The sequence below is a fragment of the Hyla sarda genome, unplaced genomic scaffold, assembly GCF_029499605.1.
Source record: "Hyla sarda isolate aHylSar1 unplaced genomic scaffold, aHylSar1.hap1 scaffold_515, whole genome shotgun sequence".
In the NCBI taxonomy this organism is placed as follows: Eukaryota; Metazoa; Chordata; class Amphibia; order Anura; family Hylidae; genus Hyla; species Hyla sarda.
This window is the reverse complement of record NW_026610526.1, coordinates 134,677-152,650: the sequence shown is the minus strand read 5'-3', so window position 1 is coordinate 152,650 and position 17,974 is coordinate 134,677. Positions and strand designations below refer to the sequence as shown.

The 17,974-nt window shown below is 46.0% G+C and overlaps 8 non-coding genes across 8 annotated transcripts; all 8 read right to left on the bottom strand.

Moving 5' to 3' along the window:
* Positions 1-511: 511 nt before the first annotated feature.
* Positions 512-702, bottom strand: LOC130338241 (U2 spliceosomal RNA). Its single transcript, XR_008878974.1, has one exon. It is a non-coding gene; the product is annotated as a U2 spliceosomal RNA (small nuclear RNA).
* Positions 703-2,795: 2,093 nt separating this feature from the next.
* On the bottom strand, positions 2,796-2,986 carry LOC130338240 (U2 spliceosomal RNA). Its single transcript, XR_008878973.1, has one exon. It is a non-coding gene; the product is annotated as a U2 spliceosomal RNA (small nuclear RNA).
* A 2,095-nt stretch (positions 2,987-5,081) lies between these two features.
* Positions 5,082-5,272, bottom strand: LOC130338239 (U2 spliceosomal RNA). Its single transcript, XR_008878972.1, has one exon. It is a non-coding gene; the product is annotated as a U2 spliceosomal RNA (small nuclear RNA).
* Positions 5,273-7,367: 2,095 nt separating this feature from the next.
* LOC130338238 (U2 spliceosomal RNA) lies at positions 7,368-7,558 on the bottom strand. Its single transcript, XR_008878971.1, has one exon. It is a non-coding gene; the product is annotated as a U2 spliceosomal RNA (small nuclear RNA).
* A 2,091-nt stretch (positions 7,559-9,649) lies between these two features.
* Positions 9,650-9,840, bottom strand: LOC130338237 (U2 spliceosomal RNA). Its single transcript, XR_008878970.1, has one exon. It is a non-coding gene; the product is annotated as a U2 spliceosomal RNA (small nuclear RNA).
* Positions 9,841-11,926: 2,086 nt separating this feature from the next.
* Positions 11,927-12,117, bottom strand: LOC130338236 (U2 spliceosomal RNA). Its single transcript, XR_008878969.1, has one exon. It is a non-coding gene; the product is annotated as a U2 spliceosomal RNA (small nuclear RNA).
* Positions 12,118-14,208: 2,091 nt separating this feature from the next.
* LOC130338234 (U2 spliceosomal RNA) lies at positions 14,209-14,399 on the bottom strand. Its single transcript, XR_008878967.1, has one exon. It is a non-coding gene; the product is annotated as a U2 spliceosomal RNA (small nuclear RNA).
* A 2,090-nt stretch (positions 14,400-16,489) lies between these two features.
* LOC130338232 (U2 spliceosomal RNA) lies at positions 16,490-16,680 on the bottom strand. The gene has a single exon (XR_008878966.1). It is a non-coding gene; the product is annotated as a U2 spliceosomal RNA (small nuclear RNA).
* Between the last annotated feature and the right edge of the window lie 1,294 nt (positions 16,681-17,974).

Genomic DNA, 17,974 nt, shown 5'->3' with positions numbered 1-17,974 from the left:
ACAGCAATGACACACCTGTGTGAACAGCCAGGAGACCCCCCCCCCCCCATGTTATGTTACATAGTTACATAGTTAGTACGGTCGAAAAAAGACATATGTCCATCAAGTTCAACCAGGGAATTAAGGGGTAGGGGTGTGGCGCGATATTGGGGAAGGGATGAGATTTTATATTTCTTCATAAGCATTAATCTTATTTTGTCAATTAGGAACATTCAGCACCCACCCGCTATCAAGGCAGCTGCCTATCATGTCATGTCCTACCTGCACAGGTGTGCTGGCTACTCAAATGATCCAATTAAGGAGGCCATTTAGTCAGCAGCAGCAGAAGTCCTGTGCCTGGACGCTCCAACAGAGGCCAGACACAAGCAGAAGCAGAAGCAGCAGAAGCAGCAGCAGCACCACCTTTTGTTTTTTGGCTGCAGCAGCAGCAAGGCCCACAGGGCTGGCTAGCTGGCTAGCCAGCAAGCAGGTAGCAATGAAAGTAGGAATCTTTCTTTTTAACCCTGTAAGGGGGTGGTGCACTGTACCCGAAGATACTGCCATATCGGGTCAATGCATAGGGCGACGGAAGCAAGCTTCGAAATCGGCCCCCGTTCTCAAAAATCCATTTAATATATGGTCCCCAGATAGGGGACGTATCAGATATTAAACTGATAAGAACAGATACTACACTTGATCTTAGCCAAAAGGCCGAGAAGCGATAACCGTGAAAGGGGCGGGCCCAACAAGGTCCCCTTCATGGGCACTATCACTGCTTGCTGTCAGGGAGGCTGCCAGACAATTTTCCATGCACACTCTGGGCTGGGGGGCAGTCAACCACCAGTACACACAGCAGAACCTAAACCCATACCATTATTGCTAAGCAGCAAGACAGGGGCCCATTGCACTCCCACGGGGCCTTTTTAAATGCAATCCATAACCCGGATTTGCCAGGAACCCTTCTTACTCCTCCTACTTGCATGTGACACTGGGCTTAGGATCTGCATAGGAAACACACACACAAGCACACACCTACCTTTGTTGCCTGCAGATGCCTCCTTGGCTGTCCCCAAACAGTATCAAACCAACACCCACGGGAAGCTGTAAGCATAGAGGACATGCCTGCACCCCATTGGACTTACCTGTGTGGGTTAAATCCGGGTTATTTGACAACCTATGGCGGTGATGGTTCTGCTCAGGCAGAGCAGTGCTGATGCTCCTCATAAAGCTGTCGCTGCTGTGAAGGTTCTAGGTGACATCACAAATCCCTATGGTTACATACACAACAAAGCTGGGTTGTTGTTGTTTACACTCTGCAAGGCCTGTGGAAGTGAGTGACATCATAGCACTGTAGTTCTGAGGGTTCAAGATGGATGCAACAATCTCCTGTTGCTTCTATGAAGGCCGTAATAGACGACATCACCAAACAGCTCCATAGTCACATACACAGCAAAGGAGAGATGTTGTTTACACCTAGTGATGTCAGTGGTATTGAGTGACATCACAGCACAGTGCTAAGGCTCCTGGGCCTGGACACAGCAGCGGCTGCAATATCTCAACGGAGAATACGTTTATATCTATGTGTGTGTGTGCGCATATATATATATATATATATATATATATATATATATATATATATATATTTCTCCGCCGAAATCACTTTTAAACCCATTTCCACCTTTTTTTCCCTTCTCTTCCTCTTACTTTTTTTTCACGTTTTTTTACGTTTTTCTCCTTTTCGCCTCTTTTCTGGGCGTATTATTCTTCTTTTTCTTCTTTTTTTTCGTCTAATGCATACCCCATCAGTGCAGCAATGCTTATTCAATACCGCCAGCAGATGGAGACACTGGGGGATAATTTTCTAAGGATTTATACTGATTTTTCCTGTCTGAATTTGTCGCACAGAAAGTTGCAGGCCAAATATGTGTGACATTTCTGCGACTTTAGCTTCTAGAGCATTTTTACAACATTATACATAGGTGCTGAATACATAAAAAGCGACTGTTCAGCGACAGACAAGTCGCATCGGCTGAAAGTAGGCCAGAATGTCAGTCCATGTTGGAGCAGGTTTAGATACAGTCTAAAGCATAGATCTCAAAGTCTGTGCACAGAATTTAGCAAGGGCCTCGCACCTTCTGATGCATCAGGTAGGTGCACAATAGCATAGCCTAACCCTCTGTACTTTGGTCTATATTGATGCGGGACATAGACAGCCAGCTGATGACCAATCCATTAGTGCAATGGATGGCTGGAAGCATTTGTCTTTGCCTTTGCAATACCACAGAAGCAATGCATGGTCAATGTACAGCAATGACACACCTGTGTGAACAGCCAGGAGACCCCCCCCCCCCCCATGTTATGTTACATAGTTACATAGTTAGTACGGTCGAAAAAAGACATATGTCCATCAAGTTCAACCAGGGAATTAAGGGGTAGGGGTGTGGCGCGATATTGGGGAAGGGATGAGATTTTATATTTCTTCATAAGCATTAATCTTATTTTGTCAATTAGGAACATTCAGCACCCACCCGCTATCAAGGCAGCTGCCTATCATGTCATGCCCTACCTGCACAGGTGTGCTGGCTACTCAAATGATCCAATTAAGGAGGCCATTTAGTCAGCAGCAGCAGAAGTCCTGTGCCTGGACGCTCCAACAGGGGCCAGACACAAGCAGAAGCAGAAGCAGCAGAAGCAGCAGCAGCACCACCTTTTGTTTTTTGGCTGCAGCAGCAGCAAGGCCCACAGGGCTGGCTAGCTAGCTAGCCAGCAAGCAGGTAGCAATGAAAGTAGGAATCTTTCTTTTTAACCCTGTAAGGGGGTGGTGCACTGTACCCGAAGATACTGCCATATCGGGTCAATGCATAGGGCGACGGAAGCAAGCTTCGAAATCGGCCCCCGTTCTCAAAAATCCATTTAATATATGGTCCCCAGATAGGGGACGTATCAGATATTAAACTGATAAGAACAGATACTACACTTGATCTTAGCCAAAAGGCCGAGAAGCGATAACCGTGAAAGGGGCGGGCCCAACAAGGTCCCCTTCATGGGCACTATCACTGCTTGCTGTCAGGGAGGCTGCCAGACAATTTTCCATGCACACTCTGGGCTGGGGGGCAGTCAACCACCAGTACACACAGCAGAACCTAAACCCATACCATTATTGCTAAGCAGCAAGACAGGGGCCCATTGCACTCCCACGGGGCCTTTTTAAATGCAATCCATAACCCGGATTTGCCAGGAACCCTTCTTACTCCTCCTACTTGCATGTGACACTGGGCTTAGGATCTGCATAGGAAACACACACACAAGCACACACCTACCTTTGTTGCCTGCAGATGCCTCCTTGGCTGTCCCCAAACGGTATCAAACCAACACCCACGGGAAGCTGTAAGCATAGAGGACATGCCTGCACCCCATTGGACTTACCTGTGTGGGTTAAATCCGGGTTATTTGACAACCTATGGCGGTGATGGTTCTGCTCAGGCAGAGCAGTGCTGATGCTCCTCATAAAGCTGTCGCTGCTGTGAAGGTTCTAGGTGACATCACAAATCCCTATGGTTACATACACAACAAAGCTGGGTTGTTGTTGTTTACACTCTGCAAGGCCTGTGGAAGTGAGTGACATCATAGCACTGTAGTTCTGAGGGTTCAAGATGGATGCAACAATCTCCTGTTGCTTCTATGAAGGCCGTAATAGACGACATCACCAAACAGCTCCATAGTCACATACACAGCAAAGGAGAGATGTTGTTTACACCTAGTGATGTCAGTGGTATTGAGTGACATCACAGCACAGTGCTAAGGCTCCTGGGCCTGGACACAGCAGCGGCTGCAATATCTCAACGGAGAATACGTTTATATCTATGTGTGTGTGTGCGCATATATATATATATATATATATATATATATATATATATATATATATATATATTTCTCCGCCGAAATCACTTTTAAACCCATTTCCACCTTTTTTTCCCTTCTCTTCCTCTTACTTTTTTTTCACGTTTTTTTACGTTTTTCTCCTTTTCGCCTCTTTTCTGGGCGTATTATTCTTCTTTTTCTTCTTTTTTTTCGTCTAATGCATACCCCATCAGTGCAGCAATGCTTATTCAATACCGCCAGCAGATGGAGACACTGGGGGATAATTTTCTAAGGATTTATACTGATTTTTCCTGTCTGAATTTGTCGCACAGAAAGTTGCAGGCCAAATATGTGTGACATTTCTGCGACTTTAGCTTCTAGAGCATTTTTACAACATTATACATAGGTGCTGAATACATAAAAAGCGACTGTTCAGCGACAGACAAGTCGCATCGGCTGAAAGTAGGCCAGAATGTCAGTCCATGTTGGAGCAGGTTTAGATACAGTCTAAAGCATAGATCTCAAAGTCTGTGCACAGAATTTAGCAAGGGCCTCGCACCTTCTGATGCATCAGGTAGGTGCACAATAGCATAGCCTAACCCTCTGTACTTTGGTCTATATTGATGCGGGACATAGACAGCCAGCTGATGACCAATCCATTAGTGCAATGGATGGCTGGAAGCATTTGTCTTTGCCTTTGCAATACCACAGAAGCAATGCATGGTCAATGTACAGCAATGACACACCTGTGTGAACAGCCAGGAGACCCCCCCCCCCCATGTTATGTTACATAGTTACATAGTTAGTACGGTCGAAAAAAGACATATGTCCATCAAGTTCAACCAGGGAATTAAGGGGTAGGGGTGTGGCGCGATATTGGGGAAGGGATGAGATTTTATATTTCTTCATAAGCATTAATCTTATTTTGTCAATTAGGAACATTCAGCACCCACCCGCTATCAAGGCAGCTGCCTATCATGTCATGCCCTACCTGCACAGGTGTGCTGGCTACTCAAATGATCCAATTAAGGAGGCCATTTAGTCAGCAGCAGCAGAAGTCCTGTGCCTGGACGCTCCAACAGGGGCCAGACACAAGCAGAAGCAGAAGCAGCAGAAGCAGCAGCAGCACCACCTTTTGTTTTTTGGCTGCAGCAGCAGCAAGGCCCACAGGGCTGGCTAGCTGGCTAGCCAGCAAGCAGGTAGCAATGAAAGTAGGAATCTTTCTTTTTAACCCTGTAAGGGGGTGGTGCACTGTACCCGAAGATACTGCCATATCGGGTCAATGCATAGGGCGACGGAAGCAAGCTTCGAAATCGGCCCCCGTTCTCAAAAATCCATTTAATATATGGTCCCCAGATAGGGGACGTATCAGATATTAAACTGATAAGAACAGATACTACACTTGATCTTAGCCAAAAGGCCGAGAAGCGATAACCGTGAAAGGGGCGGGCCCAACAAGGTCCCCTTCATGGGCACTATCACTGCTTGCTGTCAGGGAGGCTGCCAGACAATTTTCCATGCACACTCTGGGCTGGGGGGCAGTCAACCACCAGTACACACAGCAGAACCTAAACCCATACCATTATTGCTAAGCAGCAAGACAGGGGCCCATTGCACTCCCACGGGGCCTTTTTAAATGCAATCCATAACCCGGATTTGCCAGGAACCCTTCTTACTCCTCCTACTTGCATGTGACACTGGGCTTATTAGGATCTGCATAGGAAACACACACACAAGCACACACCTACCTTTGTTGCCTGCAGATGCCTCCTTGGCTGTCCCCAAACGGTATCAAACCAACACCCACGGGAAGCTGTAAGCATAGAGGACATGCCTGCACCCCATTGGACTTACCTGTGTGGGTTAAATCCGGGTTATTTGACAACCTATGGCGGTGATGGTTCTGCTCAGGCAGAGCAGTGCTGATGCTCCTCATAAAGCTGTCGCTGCTGTGAAGGTTCTAGGTGACATCACAAATCCCTATGGTTACATACACAACAAAGCTGGGTTGTTGTTGTTTACACTCTGCAAGGCCTGTGGAAGTGAGTGACATCATAGCACTGTAGTTCTGAGGGTTCAAGATGGATGCAACAATCTCCTGTTGCTTCTATGAAGGCCGTAATAGACGACATCACCAAACAGCTCCATAGTCACATACACAGCAAAGGAGAGATGTTGTTTACACCTAGTGATGTCAGTGGTATTGAGTGACATCACAGCACAGTGCTAAGGCTCCTGGGCCTGGACACAGCAGCGGCTGCAATATCTCAACGGAGAATACGTTTATATCTATGTGTGTGTGTGCGCATATATATATATATATATATATATATATATATATATATATATATATATTTCTCCGCCGAAATCACTTTTAAACCCATTTCCACCTTTTTTTCCCTTCTCTTCCTCTTACTTTTTTTTTCACGTTTTTTTACGTTTTTCTCCTTTTCGCCTCTTTTCTGGGCGTATTATTCTTCTTTTTCTTCTTTTTTTTCGTCTAATGCATACCCCATCAGTGCAGCAATGCTTATTCAATACCGCCAGCAGATGGAGACACTGGGGGATAATTTTCTAAGGATTTATACTGATTTTTCCTGTCTGAATTTGTCGCACAGAAAGTTGCAGGCCAAATATGTGTGACATTTCTGCGACTTTAGCTTCTAGAGCATTTTTACAACATTATACATAGGTGCTGAATACATAAAAAGCGACTGTTCAGCGACAGACAAGTCGCATCGGCTGAAAGTAGGCCAGAATGTCAGTCCATGTTGGAGCAGGTTTAGATACAGTCTAAAGCATAGATCTCAAAGTCTGTGCACAGAATTTAGCAAGGGCCTCGCACCTTCTGATGCATCAGGTAGGTGCACAATAGCATAGCCAAACCCTCTGTACTTTGGTCTATATTGATGCGGGACATAGACAGCCAGCTGATGACCAATCCATTAGTGCAATGGATGGCTGGAAGCATTTGTCTTTGCCTTTGCAATACCACAGAAGCAATGCATGGTCAATGTACAGCAATGACACACCTGTGTGAACAGCCAGGAGACCCCCCCCCCCCATGTTATGTTACATAGTTACATAGTTAGTACGGTCGAAAAAAGACATATGTCCATCAAGTTCAACCAGGGAATTAAGGGGTAGGGGTGTGGCGCGATATTGGGGAAGGGATGAGATTTTATATTTCTTCATAAGCATTAATCTTATTTTGTCAATTAGGAACATTCAGCACCCACCCGCTATCAAGGCAGCTGCCTATCATGTCATGCCCTACCTGCACAGGTGTGCTGGCTACTCAAATGATCCAATTAAGGAGGCCATTTAGTCAGCAGCAGCAGAAGTCCTGTGCCTGGACGCTCCAACAGGGGCCAGACACAAGCAGAAGCAGAAGCAGCAGAAGCAGCAGCAGCACCACCTTTTGTTTTTTGGCTGCAGCAGCAGCAAGGCCCACAGGGCTGGCTAGCTGGCTAGCCAGCAAGCAGGTAGCAATGAAAGTAGGAATCTTTCTTTTTAACCCTGTAAGGGGGTGGTGCACTGTACCCGAAGATACTGCCATATCGGGTCAATGCATAGGGCGACGGAAGCAAGCTTCGAAATCGGCCCCCGTTCTCAAAAATCCATTTAATATATGGTCCCCAGATAGGGGACGTATCAGATATTAAACTGATAAGAACAGATACTACACTTGATCTTAGCCAAAAGGCCGAGAAGCGATAACCGTGAAAGGGGCGGGCCCAACAAGGTCCCCTTCATGGGCACTATCACTGCTTGCTGTCAGGGAGGCTGCCAGACAATTTTCCATGCACACTCTGGGCTGGGGGGCAGTCAACCACCAGTACACACAGCAGAACCTAAACCCATACCATTATTGCTAAGCAGCAAGACAGGGGCCCATTGCACTCCCACGGGGCCTTTTTAAATGCAATCCATAACCCGGATTTGCCAGGAACCCTTCTTACTCCTCCTACTTGCATGTGACACTGGGCTTAGGATCTGCATAGGAAACACACACACAAGCACACACCTACCTTTGTTGCCTGCAGATGCCTCCTTGGCTGTCCCCAAACGGTATCAAACCAACACCCACGGGAAGCTGTAAGCATAGAGGACATGCCTGCACCCCATTGGACTTACCTGTGTGGGTTAAATCCGGGTTATTTGACAACCTATGGCGGTGATGGTTCTGCTCAGGCAGAGCAGTGCTGATGCTCCTCATAAAGCTGTCGCTGCTGTGAAGGTTCTAGGTGACATCACAAATCCCTATGGTTACATACACAACAAAGCTGGGTTGTTGTTGTTTACACTCTGCAAGGCCTGTGGAAGTGAGTGACATCATAGCACTGTAGTTCTGAGGGTTCAAGATGGATGCAACAATCTCCTGTTGCTTCTATGAAGGCCGTAATAGACGACATCACCAAACAGCTCCATAGTCACATACACAGCAAAGGAGAGATGTTGTTTACACCTAGTGATGTCAGTGGTATTGAGTGACATCACAGCACAGTGCTAAGGCTCCTGGGCCTGGACACAGCAGCGGCTGCAATATCTCAACGGAGAATACGTTTATATCTATGTGTGTGTGTGCGCATATATATATATATATATATATATATATATATATATATATATATATTTCTCCGCCGAAATCACTTTTAAACCCATTTCCACCTTTTTTTCCCTTCTCTTCCTCTTACTTTTTTTTCACGTTTTTTTACGTTTTTCTCCTTTTCGCCTCTTTTCTGGGCGTATTATTCTTCTTTTTCTTCTTTTTTTTCGTCTAATGCATACCCCATCAGTGCAGCAATGCTTATTCAATACCGCCAGCAGATGGAGACACTGGGGGATAATTTTCTAAGGATTTATACTGATTTTTCCTGTCTGAATTTGTCGCACAGAAAGTTGCAGGCCAAATATGTGTGACATTTCTGCGACTTTAGCTTCTAGAGCATTTTTACAACATTATACATAGGTGCTGAATACATAAAAAGCGACTGTTCAGCGACAGACAAGTCGCATCGGCTGAAAGTAGGCCAGAATGTCAGTCCATGTTGGAGCAGGTTTAGATACAGTCTAAAGCATAGATCTCAAAGTCTGTGCACAGAATTTAGCAAGGGCCTCGCACCTTCTGATGCATCAGGTAGGTGCACAATAGCATAGCCTAACCCTCTGTACTTTGGTCTATATTGATGCGGGACATAGACAGCCAGCTGATGACCAATCCATTAGTGCAATGGATGGCTGGAAGCATTTGTCTTTGCCTTTGCAATACCACAGAAGCAATGCATGGTCAATGTACAGCAATGACACACCTGTGTGAACAGCCAGGAGACCCCCCCCCCCCCCATGTTATGTTACATAGTTACATAGTTAGTACGGTCGAAAAAAGACATATGTCCATCAAGTTCAACCAGGGAATTAAGGGGTAGGGGTGTGGCGCGATATTGGGGAAGGGATGAGATTTTATATTTCTTCATAAGCATTAATCTTATTTTGTCAATTAGGAACATTCAGCACCCACCCGCTATCAAGGCAGCTGCCTATCATGTCATGCCCTACCTGCACAGGTGTGCTGGCTACTCAAATGATCCAATTAAGGAGGCCATTTAGTCAGCAGCAGCAGAAGTCCTGTGCCTGGACGCTCCAACAGGGGCCAGACACAAGCAGAAGCAGAAGCAGCAGAAGCAGCAGCAGCACCACCTTTTGTTTTTTGGCTGCAGCAGCAGCAAGGCCCACAGGGCTGGCTAGCTGGCTAGCCAGCAAGCAGGTAGCAATGAAAGTAGGAATCTTTCTTTTTAACCCTGTAAGGGGGTGGTGCACTGTACCCGAAGATACTGCCATATCGGGTCAATGCATAGGGCGACGGAAGCAAGCTTCGAAATCGGCCCCCGTTCTCAAAAATCCATTTAATATATGGTCCCCAGATAGGGGACGTATCAGATATTAAACTGATAAGAACAGATACTACACTTGATCTTAGCCAAAAGGCCGAGAAGCGATAACCGTGAAAGGGGCGGGCCCAACAAGGTCCCCTTCATGGGCACTATCACTGCTTGCTGTCAGGGAGGCTGCCAGACAATTTTCCATGCACACTCTGGGCTGGGGGGCAGTCAACCACCAGTACACACAGCAGAACCTAAACCCATACCATTATTGCTAAGCAGCAAGACAGGGGCCCATTGCACTCCCACGGGGCCTTTTTAAATGCAATCCATAACCCGGATTTGCCAGGAACCCTTCTTACTCCTCCTACTTGCATGTGACACTGGGCTTAGGATCTGCATAGGAAACACACACACAAGCACACACCTACCTTTGTTGCCTGCAGATGCCTCCTTGGCTGTCCCCAAACGGTATCAAACCAACACCCACGGGAAGCTGTAAGCATAGAGGACATGCCTGCACCCCATTGGACTTACCTGTGTGGGTTAAATCCGGGTTATTTGACAACCTATGGCGGTGATGGTTCTGCTCAGGCAGAGCAGTGCTGATGCTCCTCATAAAGCTGTCGCTGCTGTGAAGGTTCTAGGTGACATCACAAATCCCTATGGTTACATACACAACAAAGCTGGGTTGTTGTTGTTTACACTCTGCAAGGCCTGTGGAAGTGAGTGACATCATAGCACTGTAGTTCTGAGGGTTCTAGATGGATGCAACAATCTCCTGTTGCTTCTATGAAGGCCGTAATAGACGACATCACCAAACAGCTCCATAGTCACATACACAGCAAAGGAGAGATGTTGTTTACACCTAGTGATGTCAGTGGTATTGAGTGACATCACAGCACAGTGCTAAGGCTCCTGGGCCTGGACACAGCAGCGGCTGCAATATCTCAACGGAGAATACGTTTATATCTATGTGTGTGTGTGCGCATATATATATATATATATATATATATATATATATATATATATATTTCTCCGCCGAAATCACTTTTAAACCCATTTCCACCTTTTTTTCCCTTCTCTTCCTCTTACTTTTTTTTCACGTTTTTTTACGTTTTTCTCCTTTTCGCCTCTTTTCTGGGCGTATTATTCTTCTTTTTCTTCTTTTTTTTCGTCTAATGCATACCCCATCAGTGCAGCAATGCTTATTCAATACCGCCAGCAGATGGAGACACTGGGGGATAATTTTCTAAGGATTTATACTGATTTTTCCTGTCTGAATTTGTCGCACAGAAAGTTGCAGGCCAAATATGTGTGACATTTCTGCGACTTTAGCTTCTAGAGCATTTTTACAACATTATACATAGGTGCTGAATACATAAAAAGCGACTGTTCAGCGACAGACAAGTCGCATCGGCTGAAAGTAGGCCAGAATGTCAGTCCATGTTGGAGCAGGTTTAGATACAGTCTAAAGCATAGATCTCAAAGTCTGTGCACAGAATTTAGCAAGGGCCTCGCACCTTCTGATGCATCAGGTAGGTGCACAATAGCATAGCCTAACCCTCTGTACTTTGGTCTATATTGATGCGGGACATAGACAGCCAGCTGATGACCAATCCATTAGTGCAATGGATGGCTGGAAGCATTTGTCTTTGCCTTTGCAATACCACAGAAGCAATGCATGGTCAATGTACAGCAATGACACACCTGTGTGAACAGCCAGGAGACCCCCCCCCCCATGTTATGTTACATAGTTACATAGTTAGTACGGTCGAAAAAAGACATATGTCCATCAAGTTCAACCAGGGAATTAAGGGGTAGGGGTGTGGCGCGATATTGGGGAAGGGATGAGATTTTATATTTCTTCATAAGCATTAATCTTATTTTGTCAATTAGGAACATTCAGCACCCACCCGCTATCAAGGCAGCTGCCTATCATGTCATGCCCTACCTGCACAGGTGTGCTGGCTACTCAAATGATCCAATTAAGGAGGCCATTTAGTCAGCAGCAGCAGAAGTCCTGTGCCTGGACGCTCCAACAGGGGCCAGACACAAGCAGAAGCAGAAGCAGCAGAAGCAGCAGCAGCACCACCTTTTGTTTTTTGGCTGCAGCAGCAGCAAGGCCCACAGGGCTGGCTAGCTGGCTAGCCAGCAAGCAGGTAGCAATGAAAGTAGGAATCTTTCTTTTTAACCCTGTAAGGGGGTGGTGCACTGTACCCGAAGATACTGCCATATCGGGTCAATGCATAGGGCGACGGAAGCAAGCTTCGAAATCGGCCCCCGTTCTCAAAAATCCATTTAATATATGGTCCCCAGATAGGGGACGTATCAGATATTAAACTGATAAGAACAGATACTACACTTGATCTTAGCCAAAAGGCCGAGAAGCGATAACCGTGAAAGGGGCGGGCCCAACAAGGTCCCCTTCATGGGCACTATCACTGCTTGCTGTCAGGGAGGCTGCCAGACAATTTTCCATGCACACTCTGGGCTGGGGGGCAGTCAACCACCAGTACACACAGCAGAACCTAAACCCATACCATTATTGCTAAGCAGCAAGACAGGGGCCCATTGCACTCCCACGGGGCCTTTTTAAATGCAATCCATAACCCGGATTTGCCAGGAACCCTTCTTACTCCTCCTACTTGCATGTGACACTGGGCTTAGGATCTGCATAGGAAACACACACACAAGCACACACCTACCTTTGTTGCCTGCAGATGCCTCCTTGGCTGTCCCCAAACGGTATCAAACCAACACCCACGGGAAGCTGTAAGCATAGAGGACATGCCTGCACCCCATTGGACTTACCTGTGTGGGTTAAATCCGGGTTATTTGACAACCTATGGCGGTGATGGTTCTGCTCAGGCAGAGCAGTGCTGATGCTCCTCATAAAGCTGTCGCTGCTGTGAAGGTTCTAGGTGACATCACAAATCCCTATGGTTACATACACAACAAAGCTGGGTTGTTGTTGTTTACACTCTGCAAGGCCTGTGGAAGTGAGTGACATCATAGCACTGTAGTTCTGAGGGTTCAAGATGGATGCAACAATCTCCTGTTGCTTCTATGAAGGCCGTAATAGACGACATCACCAAACAGCTCCATAGTCACATACACAGCAAAGGAGAGATGTTGTTTACACCTAGTGATGTCAGTGGTATTGAGTGACATCACAGCACAGTGCTAAGGCTCCTGGGCCTGGACACAGCAGCGGCTGCAATATCTCAACGGAGAATACGTTTATATCTATGTGTGTGTGTGCGCATATATATATATATATATATATATATATATATATATATATATATATTTCTCCGCCGAAATCACTTTTAAACCCATTTCCACCTTTTTTTCCCTTCTCTTCCTCTTACTTTTTTTTCACGTTTTTTTACGTTTTTCTCCTTTTCGCCTCTTTTCTGGGCGTATTATTCTTCTTTTTCTTCTTTTTTTTCGTCTAATGCATACCCCATCAGTGCAGCAATGCTTATTCAATACCGCCAGCAGATGGAGACACTGGGGGATAATTTTCTAAGGATTTATACTGATTTTTCCTGTCTGAATTTGTCGCACAGAAAGTTGCAGGCCAAATATGTGTGACATTTCTGCGACTTTAGCTTCTAGAGCATTTTTACAACATTATACATAGGTGCTGAATACATAAAAAGCGACTGTTCAGCGACAGACAAGTCGCATCGGCTGAAAGTAGGCCAGAATGTCAGTCCATGTTGGAGCAGGTTTAGATACAGTCTAAAGCATAGATCTCAAAGTCTGTGCACAGAATTTAGCAAGGGCCTCGCACCTTCTGATGCATCAGGTAGGTGCACAATAGCATAGCCTAACCCTCTGTACTTTGGTCTATATTGATGCGGGACATAGACAGCCAGCTGATGACCAATCCATTAGTGCAATGGATGGCTGGAAGCATTTGTCTTTGCCTTTGCAATACCACAGAAGCAATGCATGGTCAATGTACAGCAATGACACACCTGTGTGAACAGCCAGGAGACCCCCCCCCCCCCCATGTTATGTTACATAGTTACATAGTTAGTACGGTCGAAAAAAGACATATGTCCATCAAGTTCAACCAGGGAATTAAGGGGTAGGGGTGTGGCGCGATATTGGGGAAGGGATGAGATTTTATATTTCTTCATAAGCATTAATCTTATTTTGTCAATTAGGAACATTCAGCACCCACCCGCTATCAAGGCAGCTGCCTATCATGTCATGCCCTACCTGCACAGGTGTGCTGGCTACTCAAATGATCCAATTAAGGAGGCCATTTAGTCAGCAGCAGCAGAAGTCCTGTGCCTGGACGCTCCAACAGGGGCCAGACACAAGCAGAAGCAGAAGCAGCAGAAGCAGCAGCAGCACCACCTTTTGTTTTTTGGCTGCAGCAGCAGCAAGGCCCACAGGGCTGGCTAGCTGGCTAGCCAGCAAGCAGGTAGCAATGAAAGTAGGAATCTTTCTTTTTAACCCTGTAAGGGGGTGGTGCACTGTACCCGAAGATACTGCCATATCGGGTCAATGCATAGGGCGACGGAAGCAAGCTTCGAAATCGGCCCCCGTTCTCAAAAATCCATTTAATATATGGTCCCCAGATAGGGGACGTATCAGATATTAAACTGATAAGAACAGATACTACACTTGATCTTAGCCAAAAGGCCGAGAAGCGATAACCGTGAAAGGGGCGGGCCCAACAAGGTCCCCTTCATGGGCACTATCACTGCTTGCTGTCAGGGAGGCTGCCAGACAATTTTCCATGCACACTCTGGGCTGGGGGGCAGTCAACCACCAGTACACACAGCAGAACCTAAACCCATACCATTATTGCTAAGCAGCAAGACAGGGGCCCATTGCACTCCCACGGGGCCTTTTTAAATGCAATCCATAACCCGGATTTGCCAGGAACCCTTCTTACTCCTCCTACTTGCATGTGACACTGGGCTTAGGATCTGCATAGGAAACACACACACAAGCACACACCTACCTTTGTTGCCTGCAGATGCCTCCTTGGCTGTCCCCAAACGGTATCAAACCAACACCCACGGGAAGCTGTAAGCATAGAGGACATGCCTGCACCCCATTGGACTTACCTGTGTGGGTTAAATCCGGGTTATTTGACAACCTATGGCGGTGATGGTTCTGCTCAGGCAGAGCAGTGCTGATGCTCCTCATAAAGCTGTCGCTGCTGTGAAGGTTCTAGGTGACATCACAAATCCCTATGGTTACATACACAACAAAGCTGGGTTGTTGTTGTTTACACTCTGCAAGGCCTGTGGAAGTGAGTGACATCATAGCACTGTAGTTCTGAGGGTTCAAGATGGATGCAACAATCTCCTGTTGCTTCTATGAAGGCCGTAATAGACGACATCACCAAACAGCTCCATAGTCACATACACAGCAAAGGAGAGATGTTGTTTACACCTAGTGATGTCAGTGGTATTGAGTGACATCACAGCACAGTGCTAAGGCTCCTGGGCCTGGACACAGCAGCGGCTGCAATATCTCAACGGAGAATACGTTTATATCTATGTGTGTGTGTGCGCATATATATATATATATATATATATATATATATATATATATATATTTCTCCGCCGAAATCACTTTTAAACCCATTTCCACCTTTTTTTCCCTTCTCTTCCTCTTACTTTTTTTTCACGTTTTTTTACGTTTTTCTCCTTTTCGCCTCTTTTCTGGGCGTATTATTCTTCTTTTTCTTCTTTTTTTTCGTCTAATGCATACCCCATCAGTGCAGCAATGCTTATTCAATACCGCCAGCAGATGGAGACACTGGGGGATAATTTTCTAAGGATTTATACTGATTTTTCCTGTCTGAATTTGTCGCACAGAAAGTTGCAGGCCAAATATGTGTGACATTTCTGCGACTTTAGCTTCTAGAGCATTTTTACAACATTATACATAGGTGCTGAATACATAAAAAGCGACTGTTCAGCGACAGACAAGTCGCATCGGCTGAAAGTAGGCCAGAATGTCAGTCCATGTTGGAGCAGGTTTAGATACAGTCTAAAGCATAGATCTCAAAGTCTGTGCACAGAATTTAGCAAGGGCCTCGCACCTTCTGATGCATCAGGTAGGTGCACAATAGCATAGCCTAACCCTCTGTACTTTGGTCTATATTGATGCGGGACATAGACAGCCAGCTGATGACCAATCCATTAGTGCAATGGATGGCTGGAAGCATTTGTCTTTGCCTTTGCAATACCACAGAAGCAATGCATGGTCAATGTACAGCAATGACACACCTGTGTGAACAGCCAGGAGACCCCCCCCCCCCCCCATGTTATGTTACATAGTTACATAGTTAGTACGGTCGAAAAAAGACATATGTCCATCAAGTTCAACCAGGGAATTAAGGGGTAGGGGTGTGGCGCGATATTGGGGAAGGGATGAGATTTTATATTTCTTCATAAGCATTAATCTTATTTTGTCAATTAGGAACATTCAGCACCCACCCGCTATCAAGGCAGCTGCCTATCATGTCATGCCCTACCTGCACAGGTGTGCTGGCTACTCAAATGATCCAATTAAGGAGGCCATTTAGTCAGCAGCAGCAGAAGTCCTGTGCCTGGACGCTCCAACAGGGGCCAGACACAAGCAGAAGCAGAAGCAGCAGAAGCAGCAGCAGCACCACCTTTTGTTTTTTGGCTGCAGCAGCAGCAAGGCCCACAGGGCTGGCTAGCTGGCTAGCCAGCAAGCAGGTAGCAATGAAAGTAGGAATCTTTCTTTTTAACCCTGTAAGGGGGTGGTGCACTGTACCCGAAGATACTGCCATATCGGGTCAATGCATAGGGCGACGGAAGCAAGCTTCGAAATCGGCCCCCGTTCTCAAAAATCCATTTAATATATGGTCCCCAGATAGGGGACGTATCAGATATTAAACTGATAAGAACAGATACTACACTTGATCTTAGCCAAAAGGCCGAGAAGCGATAACCGTGAAAGGGGCGGGCCCAACAAGGTCCCCTTCATGGGCACTATCACTGCTTGCTGTCAGGGAGGCTGCCAGACAATTTTCCATGCACACTCTGGGCTGGGGGGCAGTCAACCACCAGTACACACAGCAGAACCTAAACCCATACCATTATTGCTAAGCAGCAAGACAGGGGCCCATTGCACTCCCACGGGGCCTTTTTAAATGCAATCCATAACCCGGATTTGCCAGGAACCCTTCTTACTCCTCCTACTTGCATGTGACACTGGGCTTAGGATCTGCATAGGAAACACACACACACAAGCACACACCTACCTTTGTTGCCTGCAGATGCCTCCTTGGCTGTCCCCAAACGGTATCAAACCAACACCCACGGGAAGCTGTAAGCATAGAGGACATGCCTGCACCCCATTGGACTTACCTGTGTGGGTTAAATCCGGGTTATTTGACAACCTATGGCGGTGATGGTTCTGCTCAGGCAGAGCAGTGCTGATGCTCCTCATAAAGCTGTCGCTGCTGTGAAGGTTCTAGGTGACATCACAAATCCCTATGGTTACATACACAACAAAGCTGGGTTGTTGTTGTTTACACTCTGCAAGGCCTGTGGAAGTGAGTGACATCATAGCACTGTAGTTCTGAGGGTTCAAGATGGATGCAACAATCTCCTGTTGCTTCTATGAAGGCCGTAATAGACGACATCACCAAACAGCTCCATAGTCACATACACAGCAAAGGAGAGATGTTGTTTACACCTAGTGATGTCAGTGGTATTGAGTGACATCACAGCACAGTGCTAAGGCTCCTGGGCCTGGACACAGCAGCGGCTGCAATATCTCAACGGAGAATACGTTTATATCTATGTGTGTGTGTGCGCATATATATATATATATATATATATATATATATATATATATATATATATATTTCTCCGCCGAAATCACTTTTAAACCCATTTCCACCTTTTTTTCCCTTCTCTTCCTCTTACTTTTTTTTCACGTTTTTTTACGTTTTTCTCCTTTTCGCCTCTTTTCTGGGCGTATTATTCTTCTTTTTCTTCTTTTTTTTCGTCTAATGCATACCCCATCAGTGCAGCAATGCTTATTCAATACCGCCAGCAGATGGAGACACTGGGGGATAATTTTCTAAGGATTTATACTGATTTTTCCTGTCTGAATTTGTCGCACAGAAAGTTGCAGGCCAAATATGTGTGACATTTCTGCGACTTTAGCTTCTAGAGCATTTTTACAACATTATACATAGGTGCTGAATACATAAAAAGCGACTGTTCAGCGAC